The sequence below is a fragment of the Schistocerca americana genome, chromosome 1 (assembly GCF_021461395.2).
Source record: "Schistocerca americana isolate TAMUIC-IGC-003095 chromosome 1, iqSchAmer2.1, whole genome shotgun sequence".
Classification (NCBI taxonomy): Eukaryota; Metazoa; Arthropoda; class Insecta; order Orthoptera; family Acrididae; genus Schistocerca; species Schistocerca americana.
This window is the reverse complement of record NC_060119.1, coordinates 276,088,550-276,106,649: the sequence shown is the minus strand read 5'-3', so window position 1 is coordinate 276,106,649 and position 18,100 is coordinate 276,088,550. Positions and strand designations below refer to the sequence as shown.

The 18,100-nt window shown below is 41.4% G+C and overlaps 1 protein-coding gene across 1 annotated transcript in view; it reads left to right on the top strand.

The window, feature by feature from the left end:
* LOC124622103 overlaps positions 1 to 18,100 on the top strand; it is a 548,933-nt gene that overhangs the window by 505,251 nt on the left and 25,582 nt on the right. The window lies entirely within an intron of this gene.

Genomic DNA, 18,100 nt, shown 5'->3' with positions numbered 1-18,100 from the left:
GAAGCTGAGCTGGGCAGCAAACAGCCGAACGTGTGTCGGAGCTGGACGAGTGTGACCAGTGGCCAGGTAGACGCCTGTAGGGGCCAGGCCGCGCCCAGCTGCGGCTGGCGACTGCCCACAAATTGGCCGGCCTTATCGCTTATCGCAGTCGCGCTGCTGCCCAACGCCCCTATCGATCTGACCAGCCGTTCCTATCAGCGCCTGCCAGCTCTAGTTGCTGTGCAGCGGCGACACCCTTATTATTTGCGCGGTCCACGTACGTTACTCGTAGTCTTTCCTGCACTATTGTCAAGAGTGCAGTCCAGTTACGGAACGGCAGTGTACATCCCCAACAGGATGTCCGAGGGGTTACGGGAAGAAATAAAGCTTTTTCAGTAGACATTTTGCCTACCACAGTGTCCACATCAACGATAAGAATTATATACTTAACTATACCCGAGAACTCCTATCCACTCTAGGACAGATTTATGTTAAAAATCGTTAACAAAAAGATAGAAAAGTACTTGACCGATTTATTTCAGACTTTTATGAGATTCTCTAACAAGGAACCTTTTCATTGCGAAGTCGCCCTACATACAGTCTACTGTGCAGTCACAATATTAGCTGCTAGTGCCAACAGGGGGGCGGGACTGAGGTGACCGATGGTGAGCACAGCATGAGGCTATGCAGAGTAGTTGAACTGCTTAGTCCACGAGTAACTCACAACAATGTTATACTGCTAGTGGTGTTGATACAAAGAAGAGCAGTGGCAAGCACTGCATTATATCTACAACAGTTTCTGAATTTGACATATCGTCAGAAAGGAACCAAAGGAATTTCGCAGAGTGAGAAAGAAGTGGCAGATCTAATATTAGCGTTTCTGAAAGATGAGCCAGTGAATGTGTGGTGTCGTATACGCTCGACTATGCGGACAGTGTACAAGAGGACTATAATGATGACGACGACGATACGTGCTTAACAAATGAAAGTGATGTTGAAACAAGTGTCAGGCCATGTGGTTCATCATTCTTGTCGGACAGGGAGTTCACAAATCCCGTCTCCAGTCAAACGTAGTGGTGAACAATCGTTGTCCAAGAACATTTTTACGTACATAGAATACCATACGTAACATAGTAAAAAAACGATTATGAACACTTTCGACTAACTTCGCAGCTAAATGAGCGTGTAGTGCATAAGGAAAACTACTCATGGTCAAGGGAGGACAAGGTGCACTTGTTACAAAAACTGGTGTCTGCGCGTTTGAGGATGCTCGATACAGTTTACAGGATGTGCTACGCACATCAAACTGACGTAGATAGCAGTAATTTCAAGGCAAGCAGTGAATAGTTGCATAATTTCAAACAGTGCTACAGCATTGGAAGACGTAAGAGAACGAAATTTCAAACAAAGCGCCAACTTGAAGATGCACAGCAAACAGCAGAATCGTCCCGAAAATTTGTAGATGAGACAAACAAACTTATTCCATCGTTCAGTAAGGAGTTTTTCAACCCCGACCAATCGGTATTTAAAGAGGGAATGCGTATGAAAGGAACGCTGAGAATTAGAGGTACCCAGGGAGTTGTATCAAGATCAACTAACATCAATGCTTTAACGCGTTCCTATAAAATTATGCCAACTGTTTATCTGGATGGTAAATTGGCTGGAAAGTTATTTACTATGTTGCGAGGAGATGGAGGTGCTCTGTCCCCAAGATTCTTTCACGCCTGCGCGATCTTGCTAGGTCAGTAGTGAATTTTCACGTCACAGCAAGCAAGAGTGGGAAAATGGGCGTAAGAGAGCTAGAACTATGATATGAGCACTGCTTTCGGCCAATAGCTGGTCAAAATAACTTGCTTTAGCTTGATTCTTGGTGTGCGTAAAATGTCATACTCCTTCAGAGCAACCTGTCCCTCCTGAAAAGTGTGTGACGTTGCAGTTCACACCACCTTGAACCAACGGATGTTTGTTTTTCCGTGCCTATAAAATATGCTATCGCAGTATCTGCAGCTACGACTTAAAGGATAGCCATTTTCACGATAAGCCCCACAGCAGACTGTTTTGCATTCGATTGCTTGCACATTCCATCAATCTTCGTCATCTCGTTGCACCTGTATGGTTCTATATTCTTTCTTTAAGAGTGGATGCCTAGCTGGACGTCCTGCACGGTGTGTAACTCCCAAGGAGTTTGCATCGCTGTTGATGGTGCGAACGTTTGTGATTACTTGTGGCACGCCATTTCTCATTCCGAGTTCGTGGTGCAAGTTAATGGTTTGTTTTGAACTTTTCTTGAGTGTCGACGATGTCCATTTTGTGAAATGTAATGCATACATCCCATAGAAGGTTGATCTCTGCACCTCCCGGACACTCATTTTCTGTCGCCCTCCTGATACACACGATGAGTCATTAGCAGGTGATATTTCCCCTGTCATAATTGTTACCTCTGTGCCTAGTACAAGAGTAATGAAGATACCTCCTCAATTGCCATAATTTTAAATTTTTGAAACTGTAAAGAGAACTTACGGACACCAATTTGTATTGCAAGCAGACTTGCGTCGCAAATCATTTAGTACCTACAGTAAATTACCGTGGGGTGAAGACATGCTAATGTTGGGACTGGAAGATGATGACTTACACGCATAACTGTGAAATACTTGTTACGATTTCAACAAAGCATATTGTGGTTGTCTTCAGTCCTGAGACTGGTTTGATGCAGCTCTCCGTGCTACTCTATCCTGTGCAAGCTTCTTCATCTCCCAGTACTTACTGCAACCTACATCCTTCTGAATTTGTATTCATCTCTTGGTCTCCCTCTACGATTTTTACCCTCCACGCTGCCCTCCAATGCTAAATTTGTGATCGCTTGATGCCTCAGAACATGTCCTACCAACCGGTCCCTTCTTTATGGCAAGTTGTGCCACAAACTCCTCTTCTCAACAATTCTATTCAATAACTTCACATTAGTTATGTGATCTACCCATCTAATCTTCAGCATTCTTCTGTAGCACCACATTTCGAAAGCTTCTATTCTCTTCTTGTCTAAACTATTTATCGTCCATGTTTCACTTCCATACATGGCTACACTCCATACAAATACTTTCAGAAATGACTTCCTGAGAGTTAAATCTATACTCGATGTTAACAAATTTCTCATCTTCAGAAATGCTTTCCTTGCCATTGCCAGTCTACATTTTATATCTTCTCTACTTCGACCATCATCAGTTACTTTGCTCCCCAAATAGCAAAACTCCTTAACTACTTTAAGTTTCTCATTTCCTAATCTAATTCCCTCAGCATCACCCGACTTATTTCGACTACATTCCATTATCCTCGTTTTGCTTTTGTTGATGTTCATCTTATACCCTCCTTTCAAGACACAGTCCATTCCGTTCAACTGCTCTTCCAAGTCCTTTGCTGTCTCTGACAGAATTACAATGTCATCGGCGAACCTCAACGTTTTTATTTCTTTTCCATGGACCTTAACACCTACACCGATTTTTTTTTTTGTTTCCTTTACTGCTTGCTCAACATACAGATTAAATAACATCGGGCATAGGCTACAACCCTGTCTCACTCCCTTCCCAACCTCTGCTTCCCTTTCATGCCCCTCGACTCATATAACTGCCATCTGGTTTCTGTACAAAATTGTAAATAGCCTTTCGCTCTCGGTATTTGACCCCTGCAACCTTTAGAATTTGAAAGAGAGTATTCCAGTCAACATTGTCAAAAGCTTTCTCTAAGTCTACAAATGCTAGAAATGTAGGTTTGCCTTTCCTTAATCTATTTTCTAAGATAAGTCGTAGGGTCAGTATTGCCTCACGTGTTCCAACATTTCTGCAGAATCCAAACTGATCTTCGACGAGGTCGGCTTCTACCAGTTTTTCCATTCGTCTGTAAAGAATTCGCGTTAGTATTTTGCAGCCGTGACTTATTAAACTGATAGTTCGGTAATTTTCACATCTGTCAACACCTGCTTTCTTTGGGATTGGAATTATTATATTCTTCTTGAAGTCTGAGGGTACTTCGCCCGTCTCATACATCTTGCTCACCAGATGGTAGAGTTTTGTCAGGACTGGCTCTCCCAAGACCGTCAGTAGTTCCAATGGAATGTTGTCTACTCCTGGGGCCTTGTTTCGACTCAGGTCTTTCAGTGCTCTGTCAAACTCTTCACGCAGTATCGTATCTCCCATTTCATCTTCATCTACATCCTCTTCCATTTCCATAATATTGTCCTCAAGTACATCGCCCTTGTATAGACCCTCTATATACTCCTTCCACCTTTCTGCTTTCCCTTCTTTGCTTAGAACTGGGTTTCCATCTGAGCTCTTGATATTCATACAAGTGGCTGTCTTTTCTCCAAAGGTCTCTTTAATTTTCCTGTAGGCAGTATCTATCTTACCCCCTAGTGAGATAAGCTTCTACATCCTTACATTTGTCCTCTAGCCATCCCTGCTTAGCCATTTTGCACTTCCTGTCGATCTTTTTTTTGGAGACGTTTGTATTCCTTTTTGCCTGCTTCATTTACTGCGTTTTTATATTTTCTCCTTTCATCAATTAAATTCAATATTTCTTCTGTTACCCAAGGATTTCTACTAGCCCTCGTCTTTTTACCTACTTGATCCTCTGCTGCCTTCACTACTTCATCCCTCAGAGGTACCCATTCTTCTTCTACTGTATTTCTTTCCCCCATTCCTGTCAATTCTTTCCTTATGCTCTCCCTGAAACTCTGTACAACCTCTGGTTCTTTCAGTTTATCCAGGTCTCATCTCCTTAAATTCCCACCTTTTTGCAGTTTCTTCAGTTTTAATCTACAGTTCATAACCACTAGATTGTGGTCAGAGTCCACGTCTGCCCCAGGAAATGTCTTACAATTTTAAACCTGGTTCCTAAATCTCTGTCGCACCATTATATAATCTATCTGATACCGTCTAGTATCTCCAGGATTCTTTCATGTATACAACGTTCTTTTATGATTCTTGAACCACGTGTTAGCTATGATTAAGTTATGCTCCGTGCAAAATTCTACCACACGGCTTCCTCTTTCATTTCTCTCCCCCAATCCATATTCACTCACTATGTTTCCTTCTCTCCCTTTTCCTACTCTCGAATTCCAGTCACCCATGACTATTAAATTTTCGTCTCCCTTCACTACCTGAATAATTTCTTTTATGTCATCATACATTTCATCAATTTCTTCATCATCTGCAGAGCTAGTTGGCATATAAACTTGTACTACTGTAGTAGGCATGGGCTTCGTGTCTATCTTGGCCACAATAATGCGTTCACTATGCTGTTTGTAGTAGCTTACCCGCACTCCAATTTTTTTATTCATTATGAAACCTACTCCTGCATTACCCCTATTTGATTTTGTATTTATAACCCTGTATTCACCTGACGAAAAGTCTTGTTCCTACTGCCACTGAACTTCACTAATTCCCACTATATCTAACTTCAACCTATCCATTTACCTTTTTAAATTTTCTAACCTACCTGCCCGATTAAGGGATCTGACATTCCACGCTCCGATCCGTAGAACGCCAGTTTTCTTTCTCCTGACAACGACATCCTCTTGAGTAGTCCCCGCCCGGAGATCCGAATGGGGGACTATTTTACCTCCGGAATATTTTACCCAAGAGGACACCATCATCATTTAACCATACAGTGAAGCTGCATGCCCTCGGGAAAAATTACGGCTGTAGTTTCCCCTTGCTTTCAGCCGTTCGCAGTACCAGCACAGCAAGGCCGTTTTGGTTAGTGTTACAAGGCCAGATCAGTCAATCATCCAGATTGTTGCCCCTGCAACTACTGAAAAGGCTGCTGCCCCTCTTCAGGAACCACACGTTTGTCTGGCCTCTCAACAGATACCCCTCCGTTGTGGTTGCACCTACGGTACGGCCATCTGTATCGCTGAGGCGCGCAAGCCTCCCCACCGACGGCAAGGTCCATGGTTCATGGGGGTAGGAACAAAGCATAGTGCATATATAATTTACTAAGTATTGACTGCGACGTAAAATACGTTCCGCGTTCTTAGGAGTACCGAAAAGGTGGATGGCGAGAGGGGGGAGGGGGGCGGTTACGACGAGACGATGTGAAGGAAGTGCCGCACAGCAATAATCAACAATAATCAATAGCTAAGCTGCTTAAAAATGTATGCTACTCTCACGACTTCCAATCGTTTTTGAGCACACTACGGTAGAGCGTGCTCTCTCTCTCTCTCCAATCGTGAACAGTCTATCAACATGCATTGAACGGTCATTTCAAGCTCGTACGGTGCACACTCTGTCATTTGACCGTAAGGGGCCGGCCGGAGTGGCTGTGCGGCTCTAGGCGCTACAGTCTGGAACCGAGCAACCGCTACGGTCGCAGGTTCGAATCCTGCCTCGGGCGTGGATGTGTGTGATGTCCTTAGGTAGTTAGGTTTAAGTAGTTCTAAGTCTACGGGACTGATGACCTCAGATGTTAAGTCCCATAGTGCTTATAGCCAATTTTTTGACCGTAAGGAGATTTGTCAACATGAGATACTGTCAGCCAAATTCGCGTACAGCCACATGACTTCATTCGAACATACAAATGCTAGGTGACATGCAGAGTACACAGTACACAAGATATGCCTAGTAGTGTCGTACATATACAAGGTGTGTCGGGAGGAAAGGTACAGACTTCGACGGGCCATAGTATTAATGATTCTGAACCAAAAACTTCATATGGACATATGCCCTATTCCGAATTGTTTCCGAGATAGAGCACGTTTGATATCACTTTTGCACGTTTTTCTCGAGTAACTCAAAAAACGCACCCTCCAGAGAAAATGTGCCCCAGTCAAAAACTGCACTACACTAAATTTCCTACAAAAAAGTACTATTCTTTTTTCTCTATGACTAATAGTTTGCGCGAAGAGAGCGCGGGAATATAGAAAATCTCGCACGCCGCGCATGCGCCGTAGCTTAGGTAGTTCTTGTAGGCCAATTCGAGGTAGTTCTCCAACTTGATAGACCATATGCGTCGTGTATCAAACTGTTAGTCTCAGCGTCCTTTATACTACTGTGGCTCATTGTAAACAATGACAATGTTTGAAATATACAGAAAATAAACAGGAACGTAAATTAATGTTTTCTATCTCGGAAACCACTCGAAACGGGACATACGCTCATATGGAGTTTTTTGTTCGGAATCACTAACACCATCCACTCTCAAAGCATGTACCTTTCCTTCTGGCTCACCCTGTATCATTTCCCTACACCTGATCTTAATCCGTGTGACTTAGGGCTGTGAGGTTATCTGAAAGTTGTGTGTTTTAACTCTAAAAGATTTTTGTGCTGCATCATGTGTTAAATATAGTCATCAGCTGTTTAGGAAAGCTGATCCAGTTGCTGTAGAGACCTTTGTAAACCTCATCAAGGAACAAGAGTGGCAAGATGTTTATAGCGCTGATACAGTAGATGATAAATGTAATGCTTTTCTCAAGACTTTTCTCATGCTCTTTGAAAGTTGCCGTTAGAACGTTCAAAACAGGGTACTAGCACAAACAGGCAGCCTGGGTGGCTGACTAGAGGGATAAGAATATCTTGTAGAACAAAGTGGCAATTATATCAAAACGTTAGGAACAGTCAAAATCTAAATGCAGCAGTCCATTACGAACAGTATTGTAAGGTGCTTAAAAATGTTATTAGGAAGGCAAAAAGTATGTGGTATGCAGATATAATAGCTAAGTCTCAGGATAAAATTAAAACCATATGGTCAGTCGTAAAGGAAGTTGCTGGTCTGCAGAGACAGGTCGAGGATGTAGAATCAGTGCGTAGTGGGAATGTCTGTGTTACTGATAAGTCGCATATATGTACAGTATTTAATAATCACTTTCTGAATATAGCAGGTGAACTAAATAGAAACCTAGTCCCAACAGGGAATCATATAGCGCTCTTAGAAAAAAGTGTTCCGAGACTGTTACCTGAAATGCTCCTCCATGATACTGACAAGAGGGAGAGTGAGTTAATAATTAAATCACAAAAGACCAAGAACTCTCATGGATATGACGGGGTATCTAGCAGAATACTGAAGTATTGTTCTATGTATGTTAGCCCAGTGCTTAGCCATATCTGTAACTTTTCCTTTAGGAGTGGTCGGTTTCCTGACCGATTAAAGTACTCGGTAGTGAAGCCACTTTATAAAAAGGGAGACTTTGATAATTTTGACAATTTTAGACCTGTTTCTATGGCATCGGTGTTTGCTAAAGTTATCGAGAGGGTTGTATATACAAGGTTACTGCAGCATTTAAATTCACATAATTTGCTGTCAAATGTCCAGTTTGGTTTTAGAAATGGTTTAACAACTGAAAATGCTATATTCTCTTTTCTCTGTGAGGTTTTGGACGGATTAAATAAAAAGGTTGCGAACGCTAGGTGTTTTCTTCGATTTAATGAAGGCTTTTGACTGTGTTGACCACAAAATATTACTGCAGAAGTTGGACCATTATGGAGTAAGGGGAGTAGCTTACAATTGGTTCGCCTCTTACTTTAAGAACAGAAAGCAGAAGGTAATTCTCCGCAATATTGAGAGTGGTGGTGATGTTCAGTCCCAATGGGGCACTGTTAAGTGGGACGTTCCCCAAGGATCGGTTCAAATGGCTCTGAGCACTATGGGACTCAACTTCTGAGGTCATCAGTCCCCTAGACTTAGAACTACTTAAACCTAACTATCCTAAGGACATCACACACATCCATGCCCGAGGCAGGATTCGAACCTGCGACCGTAGCGGTCGCGCAGTTCCAGAATGTAGCGCCTAGAACCGCTCGGCCACTCCGGCCGGCTCCCAAGGGTCGGTGCTGGGGCCACTGCTGTTTCTTATTTATATAAATGATATGCCTTCTAGTATTACAGGTGACTCAAAAATATTTCTGTTTGCTGATGACACCAGCTTGATAGTGAAGGATCTTGTGTGTAATATTGAAACAGCATCAAATAATGTAGTTCATGAAATAAGTTCGTGGCTTGTGGAAAATAATTTGATGCTAAATCACAGTAAGACTCAGTTTTTACAGTTTCTAACTCACAATTCAACAAGAACCGATATTTCGATCAGACAGAATGGGCATATTATAAGCGAGACGTAACAGTTCAAGTTCCTAGGCGTTCGGATAGATAAGCTGTTGTGGAAAGCCCATGTCCAGGATCTTGTTCAGAAAATAAATTCTGCTTTATTTACCATTAGAACAGTATCTGAAATAAGTGACACTTCAACACGAAAAGTAGTCTACTTCGCACATTTTCATACGCTTATGTCGTATGGTATTATTTTTTGGGGTAATTCTTCTGATTCAAAAAGGGTATTTTTGGCTCAAAAACGGGCTGTTCGAGCTATATGTGGTGTAAGTTCGAGAACCTCTTGTTGACCCCTATTCAATAGTCTGGGAATTCTGACATTGCCCTCACAGTATATATTTTCTTTAATGTCGTTTGTTGTTAGCAATATTAGCCTATTCCCAAAAGTTAGCAGCTTTCACTCAGTTAATACTAGGCAGAAATCCAATCTGCATGTGGAATGCACTTCCTTGACTCTTGTGCAGAAAGGAGTGCAGTATTCTGCTGCATCCATTTTCAATAAGCTGCCACAACAACTCAAAAATCTTAGCAGTAGCCCAAACTCTTTTAAGTCTAAACTGAAGAGTTTCCTCATGGCTAACTCCTTCTATTCTGTCGAGGAGCTCGTGGAAGCTAAAAAATTAAGCAAATTCCAGTGTTACATTGTTGATTTTCTTTATTTAAACTTACGACTTGTCACCTGAATGTTTTTTTATATTTCATTTTATCTGTTTCTAATATCGTGTTATAATTTCATGTATTGACTCGTTCCATGACCATGGAGACTTCTCCTTAATTTGGTCCCACGGAACAATAAGTAAATAAATAAATAAATAAATAAATAAATAAAGTGCTCCAATTACGAACGTAGCTGAATTGAAGGCACACATTGCGCAAACCATTCTGAATGCGACCACCGAGACATTTCGATCTGTTGTGGAACATGCTGTTTCTCGATTTCAACGTCGGGCAGAAAACGATGGACAGCATATTGAACATGTCTTGCGCCAGACTCACTAAAATCAGAAACTGATACCGTTTTGCTTCTTATGCGGTTTTTTACACCCGTGGCATTAAAAAACCGATGTCAGCTCCCTTTTTAGCGGCTTTTGGCCTCGGGACAATTAATAATAGATTTTTCCCATCCGTCGTGCTACGATCTTGCTTGGTGGACAGACTTACCTAGCTAACAGTGTCATAACTGTTAACTGCCGAACTAGTGCAGTCATGCTGAATGTGACCATACGTCCCGCTTTGGGCGGGACATTACCGCTTTCGGGTTGTCGTTCCCGTTGCCCCCAGCCAGAGCAAAAATGTCCCGGTTTTGCAAACAGACCAAACGATAAGTGGATAGGACGTAACCCCTACCTGCCTATATGCGTAACATTCAGAACGCACGGGCGACGGCGGCAGCGCCAGCGGTGTGGAGAAGAGAGAGCGAGTAATATGCGAGAGTGAGACAGATTCTGCCGTCAACTCGGCCAACAATTACGTTGCGCGAGTGCGTGCTTCACACGCGGCAACATTGGCTCTCAGCACTATGGGACTTAACATCTGAGGTCATCAGTCCCCTAGAATTCAGAACTACTTAAACCTAACTAACCTAAGGGCATCACACACATCCATACCCGAGGCAGGATTCGAACCTGCGACCGTAGCGGTCGCGCGGTTCCAGACTGAAGCGCCTAGAACCGCTCGGTCACTCGGGCCGGCCCATGCGGCAACATTGTTCAGTTTTAGTTTGTATTGGATTGTTCGGCCGCACGTGCACAGTCAAACAACTCATTCAACGTTTTCCTGTTTGTGTTTGTAACATTAAAAAAATGAATAAACACAAGTGTATCTTTAATTTTACTTTGCAAAGTAAGTATCCATTTGTAAAACAATTGGTGCATCAAATGTCAGGTGTGAAAAGTTTCGTACTGGTTTTAATGTTGGTCATGGTGGTGCCAGCAATATTGAGAAACATTTAAAATCGGGAAAACACGGGCTTTCCGATCAAGCTGCTGCTCCCAGCCCGTTTTTTAGGTGCATGAGGGTATCACACGGCTCAAGAAAACCACAGCTTTCGCCTAAATGACCGTGCCTCTGATTCAGTTCAAACATGTTTTGAGAAAAAATTTAGATGTGCTCGTACAAAAACCCAGGCTATTGTTGTAAATGTGCTGGCACCTATGATGATGGATGAATTGAAATAGAATCTTCGTGAAGCCAACTGCATATCTTTATTAGTGGATGCTTCAAAACAGGACTCAGTGAAATTATTCCCTATTTTTATTCGATATTTTTTACCTTATGAAGGTGTGAAATTCAGTATTTGAGTTTCGAGAGCTGCCTGGTGAAACATCGGATATTGTCTATTATTTGAAGAAAGTATTATTGTGCAATGGTTTAAATAAGAAAATTGTGGCATTTTATGGAAATAATACTAACTGCAGTTTTGAAGGAAAGAATAGAAAGGGAGTAACAATATTTACACAAAATTGAACCTATCACTCGGAAGGTAAATCATTGGAATTGGATGTGGAACCCATATAGTTCACAACACGATCAGAACAGCCTGTGGACATCGAATGTATCATTGTGAAAATTTACTCTTTTTTTTTTTACATGTACAGCATCCGAGTGGAAGCTCCCAAAAGTTCTGCGATTCCAATGACACAGAGTATCTGAAACTACTGGGCTACAGCAAAACTAGGTGGCTGGCGTTAATGCCGGCGCTTGAAAGAATTTTGGAAATATTCTGAGCGTCAATAAATGCCCAAATATTTTAAAAACATTTTTCAAAAATCCTACCTCTGAATTATCTGAATTACGGTTATTCATTTTGCATGCATAGGCAGCGACTTTCCATCAAACAGTGTTAAAGATTGAAGCACAGTCCGTTTCTGCTGTAGAATCTACAAAGGAAATTAAGCGTCTCCGAGGTAACTTGGCATGTAAGGAGAGTTCGCTTTTTCTTCCTCGCACCGTCCGTAATCTAATAATAAAATTTAAAAAAATTGACCCTGTTGTTCAGGGTATAGGAACTGCGACTGCTGAATTTTATAGGACTAGCAAAGAATACTTGGACCAGTGGTGTTAGTTCAATGCAGATGTAGAAGTGTTTGAATGAGCAACTTTGACAAGAGTACCTGCGTGGGAAGAAACGCAGAATGTGATGGATTTGCCGATTGTACAAGTTATTTCTCAGCAGCGACGAAGACAGGGACGCATTCGATGAGTTTCCGCATTTCCAACTACGTCACAGATGAAAAAATGTCAAGCTGGAACGTTATAAATGTTGGCACTGAAGACCGTTGGGTGGAGTTGTTCACGCATTTCCGCGACAACAATCTGAACTGTACGAAATTTCGTCTATTTATTGAATACGTTTCATGTTTGCCTGGAAGTAACGCCCGAGTCTAAAGAGTTGACACGGACAAATGACAAAATACAGTTAAGTGTCGCAGTTTTTAAAGCCATTTTGACTATCAAGACTAACATCAACAAATCATGTGATTAGCTCCACTCCTACTTGAAAACTAGATCCAACATTTTGAAACTGATTTCCTCCACTGAAAAGTGTCTGCAACTGCAATCTAATGTTACATGTAATTAATACGTTGTTATCACGTCCTTGTTTTTAAATAAATTATAAATATCAAAATAAGTTTTTTTACCTAAATTGTGCAAACGACCCGCTCTGACAAAAATGTGGTCATGTTAGACATGCACAATGACGGATGGCGTAATGTGTAACTCAAACCATAGCTGTCGTATTGCGATTCTCTCATTTGTAGCCGACCGCATTCACCGTAAGATGCTTACAGAGCCACCTGCTGTTAAATTTTTGTTTTTGTTTTTTATTATGTGGCGTTTCCCTCTTCGTCGATAATACCTGTTCAAATTTGACGTCATTCTGAGCAATAGGTCTTTTTCTACAGCGTTTTGAAACTGAAATTTCAGTTATTGACACCCGATAGGATGCCCAAAACAATCGACAAGCTTTAGGAACACTTACTTACACCAAAACAAGAAAAACATGTCTAGTAAACGTGGCCTCTAAAATGCGTACCTTGACAGCTATGAGCACTTGTTCATTAAAACAGATGTTTCACACTCAAGAAAGCGAACAAGTGCTCATAGCTCTTAATGTATACATTTTAGACCCCATGTTTACTGAACATTTTTTTTCATTGTTTCGTCCATACTATCCCCACCCAAAATAGGGAAAGCAAAGTCCTTGCAGTAGAACAGCTCTGTTTCATTGTATCGAAGACGAAAAAGTACTCAGAGCTCTTAAGATAAACATTTAGCCCGTGTTTACTAGATTTTTTTCTTGTTTTGATGTAAGGAACCTGTCCCTAAAGCCTGTCGGTGAGACACATCATAGCGTTTATTAGCAATGGAACTCTTAAGAGTAGACTAACGAAAATGTTCATCATTTAACAGAGTATTACATTAAACTCTGTTAGGCACCTCACCAAATCATCGCGGTTCGAACATCCTTCTCTATCATTTCGCCAAGTCCTAAGTACTCTCCGTTATTGATAACTGACGAGACGAGAAATCTGTCTGTCTGATATTGCGGTAGCGTTTCTAGTAATGTAAATAATAAGCCATATCTACTGTGAAGCTGATGAGTCACTACAGGAATGTGCACCTACCGTATGTTCTTCCAATATTTAGAGATGTTTAGCAGCTGACGTCACTGGTCTTGTAGGCACTTACCTTGCAATTACTTGAAAGTCGATTATCGATGAAATGCAAATTTAAATATTTACAAAAGCGAAAATACAAATTTAGGCATGGGGAAAGATGCTGATGTGTGTTCCTAAAGTTAGCAGCAGGTCTGTGATCCGTATGAGTTGTTAAGAGTATGCATTAACTGTGCTCTCTTCGGTCAACCAGTCACCAAATTTTATAACTGTCTTACATTTATTTCACTTTGCGCCGTTCATCATTAGCGTAGCTTACTGTCTCGAATAATATTATAGCATTTTTGTGTTTTCAAATGATCAAATGTGTGGGATTTCCTAAGGAACCAAACTGCTGAGGTCATCGGTCCCTAGACTTACACAGTACTTTAACTTAATGTAACTTATGCTATGCTAAGCACACACACACACACACACGCACGCTCGAGGGAGGACTCGATTCTTGTGTGAACGCTAAAGATATGCATTGATTAAAAACGCGAAGTGTACGTAAAAGTAAAAATATATGCAATGATAAGCAGAAATCATTTTAATCGCCTCCGGCAGAGCCGCCGATGTTTAATTTCGCGGACTATAGCGCAAGTAACGGCTTTTAATGTACAGGTGCTCTGTATTTTTGGTAAGCTGCTCAGATACCACAAAATTGTTCAAACATACGAAAAATTAGTCGGAGAACAGTTTATCCAAGAGGAAGTTTTCGTTTGAATTACTGAAGTCAAATGTGCAGTAGCAGTGTGCATTCCGTTGGATCGACAGCCGTTAGGCTGCAACTGTTGCCGCCAACCTGGTGCACAGTTCCACCGCTTGGGGCGCCACGGGTCAGACGACGAGGAAGGCAAAGTTCGCCATGGTGGCGATAGAGGGCAGTTGCGTGCACCGGCGCGGCATGGCAACACGCGGCATCGGGCAGGCCGGCGGCTATTGACTTCACGCTCGCCGCGTGTACCTTGCCTCAATGTAAACATTGGACGAGAGGCACCTGCAGAACTCAAATTGTTCGTTCTATTTGATTTCCTTATTTTTTCCGTTTAACTGTACTAAAACCACTTACAATAGTTTTGTTGTTTTGACTATGTATTCCGTACACATATTGCGTTAAGGGAACACCGACAGTCTTGTAAATGAAGTTTTCTCTCGTACACTGACAAGTTGCTATGCAGTAATATATTGAGATGTGTATAATACTGGCTAGAAGTGGGTGTGATTTTGTAGTGAAATTTACTGATTTATTGCTATTACACTTTCCCTTTCATGGGAAGTCAATCATCCGATGACGACGTGCAATGTGTGACCCGATCATGAAATTCGTAATAAAAACAAAAACTGCATTGCATTCCATTAGCTTATACTCCGTTGCCTATGTGTTTGATGTCAGTATCCCATTACGATTAATGTGACAAAACTTATTCCTTTCTCCGTCGTCGATCAACGTGACTTATGGTTCGTTTTACGTTCCTGAAGCTGACTGCAATACACTCCTTGAAATTCTGAAGGTAGCAAGGGTAAGATACAGGGATGGAAAGGCTATACGAGACTTGCACAGAAGCCAGAAGGCAATTATAAGAGTGGAAAGGCATGAAAGAGAGCAGCAGTTGAGAAGGGAGTGAAACAGCCTGTCTCCATCGCTACTCGATCTGTAAATTGAGCAAGCAGACGAAGAGAAATTTGGAAATGGAATTCAACTTGAGGCAGAAAAAGTAAAAATGTTGAGGTTCTCCGATGAAATAGTAATTCCGTCAGATTCAGCAAAGGATCTGGTGCACAAAATGCACAGTGAGTTCGTTTATAAATAACTTTTCTGCCACCAGTAATTAGTTTCTAGTATTAAAGTACTACACGACGCGTTTCGGGGAATGATTTCTATTTTCAAATGTGTGGTCTCTCTGTACTACGCCATTGTACGTAATGTTTTCGATGTATGAGGTTCTGCTTTGTTTTGTCGACTGCACTGCAATATACAAGAAATGCGCAATTTTTACTTAGCTATCCATTTTTGTGTGTAGTTAGTGGCGAAATCGTTAACTAACAAAAAATTGCGCGTTTCTTATATAGTCGAGTAAAGTCAACAAAACGAAGCAGAATCTCACACATCGAAAACATTACGTAAAATTGTGTAGTAAAAAGAGAAAACACTTTAAAATAGGGATGATTTCCCGAAACGCGTCGTGTAAAACATGAAGAAAAGGAAGTCTTTACTTAGGAGAAATGCTATTTGTTTATAAATACATTGTTTTCACAGTAGCAGGATTTCATCAAACCGTTTCAGATGGACAAAATCAAATACGGACAGTGTCTTAAAAAGAGGATATTAGATGAACATAAAAGAATAACACAGTGGTAAAGGAATACCGTATGGTCGAATTAAATGTGACAATAGATTAGGAAAGTAGAAAATGGGTTTTATGGAAGAAGATAATCCAAGATAGCCAATGCATCCATTTCGGATGCCGAATTGCTACTGTGATTTTAATTGACGGTTTATGTACATTTGATAAGCAACCAATCACGTTTCGAGTTTGGTGTGATTTATCGTGCCATTAACTAGTTTTCGAGCCACTGCAGCCTCATTATCAGATGGAGGCGTTATTTCTACATGACTGCTCTGCAATTTACTTTTAAGTGCTTGGAAGAGCACTCTCTGTCGATCCATTCTCCAATAACACAATAACACGGGGGAAAATGAACACTTAGACTCACAGGAACATTGTATCTCGGATCAACCGCAGCTAGACGCTGGCTCAAACAAGTGAATTCAAGGATAGCCGCTTGCGCGCGCGCGCGCGCACACACACACACACACACACACACACACACACACACACACACAGTATGTGCGTGCTTGTATGTGTGTGGGACGATGACCCTGTAACATCTCCATCTGATATCGAGCCTTCGGTGGCTTGAAAACTGTCAAAGGTACAAAAACTAGTATGAAATTAAAAAAGCGCGTTCATGAAACCTCAGGTTTAAATGGATGTAGATTGCGGTAATTGCGCAGAGGCAGAGAAGCTTGCGCAGGACAGATCACTGCAGAGAGGTGCATCAAATCAGTTTCCTCACTGAAGACCGCAACAGCACCAAGGGACTGACGTTCATTCTACTTAAAGGCCCTCGCATTTTATGTGATAATTTATTTCCCAGTTCAGTGTCCGTGGACAAAAATTTTTGAGTTTCCGTGTTATTAAATACAATACATTTCCTTTGGCAATGCAGTTTCTGTATTCCCACTGACCAGCATTTCCATTCTATTTGTGCTAGCAGTGGCTTCAGATATACTCCTGTAGCATCATTGATTCCCTTTAGTTCGCGTATAATCTAATGCTGACATGAATACAGTAACAATTCTTATGAGATCACAATGTTTCTCAGAAGCGAGGGTGGCGGCCCAGGGGGACGTATCCATAGACAGTGGGTTCAGATACCGACCGGACATTTTGATTAACATTTCGTTGTTTATTCATGTAAACGCAGGCAGTGAATGTCTGGATGGTTCCTTCAACAGGCCAACTTTATGCTTCGGTAACTCTTGCTTAAACTGGTTGTCAGTCTGCAATAATATCGATAACGACAGTACGTTAAATATTGTTGATTCATTTTTCGTTTCTTAAAAGTCAGTCGAAAATAGGCTGTATATTAATCAACACGTACCTCGGCGAAAAATATATTTTTTATATTTTTTAACCCCCAGACTTCAAGAAGAATATAATAATTCCAATCCCAAAGAAAGCAGATGTTGACAGATGTGGAAATTACCGAATTATCAGTTTAATAAGTCACAGTTGCAAAATGCTAACGTGAATTCTTCACAGATAAATGCAAAAACTGGTAGAAGCCGACCTCGGGGAAGATCAGTTTGGATTCCATAGAAATATTGGAACACGTGAGGCAATACTGACCCTACGACTTATCTCAGAAGCTAGATTAAGAAAAGGCAGACCTTCGTTTGTAGCATTTGTAGACTTAGAGAAAGCTTTTGACAATGTTGTGTGGAATACTCTGTTTCAAATTCTAAAGGTGGTAGGGGTAAAATACAGGGCGCGAAAGGCTATTTATAATTTGTACAGAAACCAGATGGCAGTTACAAGAGTCGAGGGGCATGAAAAGGAAGCAGTGGTTGGGAAGGGAGTGAGACAGGGTTGTAGCCTCTCCCCGATGCTGTTCAATCTGTATATTGAGCAAGCAGTAAAGGAAACAAAAGAAAAGTTCGGAATAGGTATTAAAATCCATGGAGAAGAAATAAAAACTTTGAGGTTCGCCGATGACATTGTAATTCTGTCAGAGACAGCAAAGGTCTTGGAAGAGCAGTTGAACGGAATAGACAGTGTCTTGAAAGGAGGGTATAAGATGAA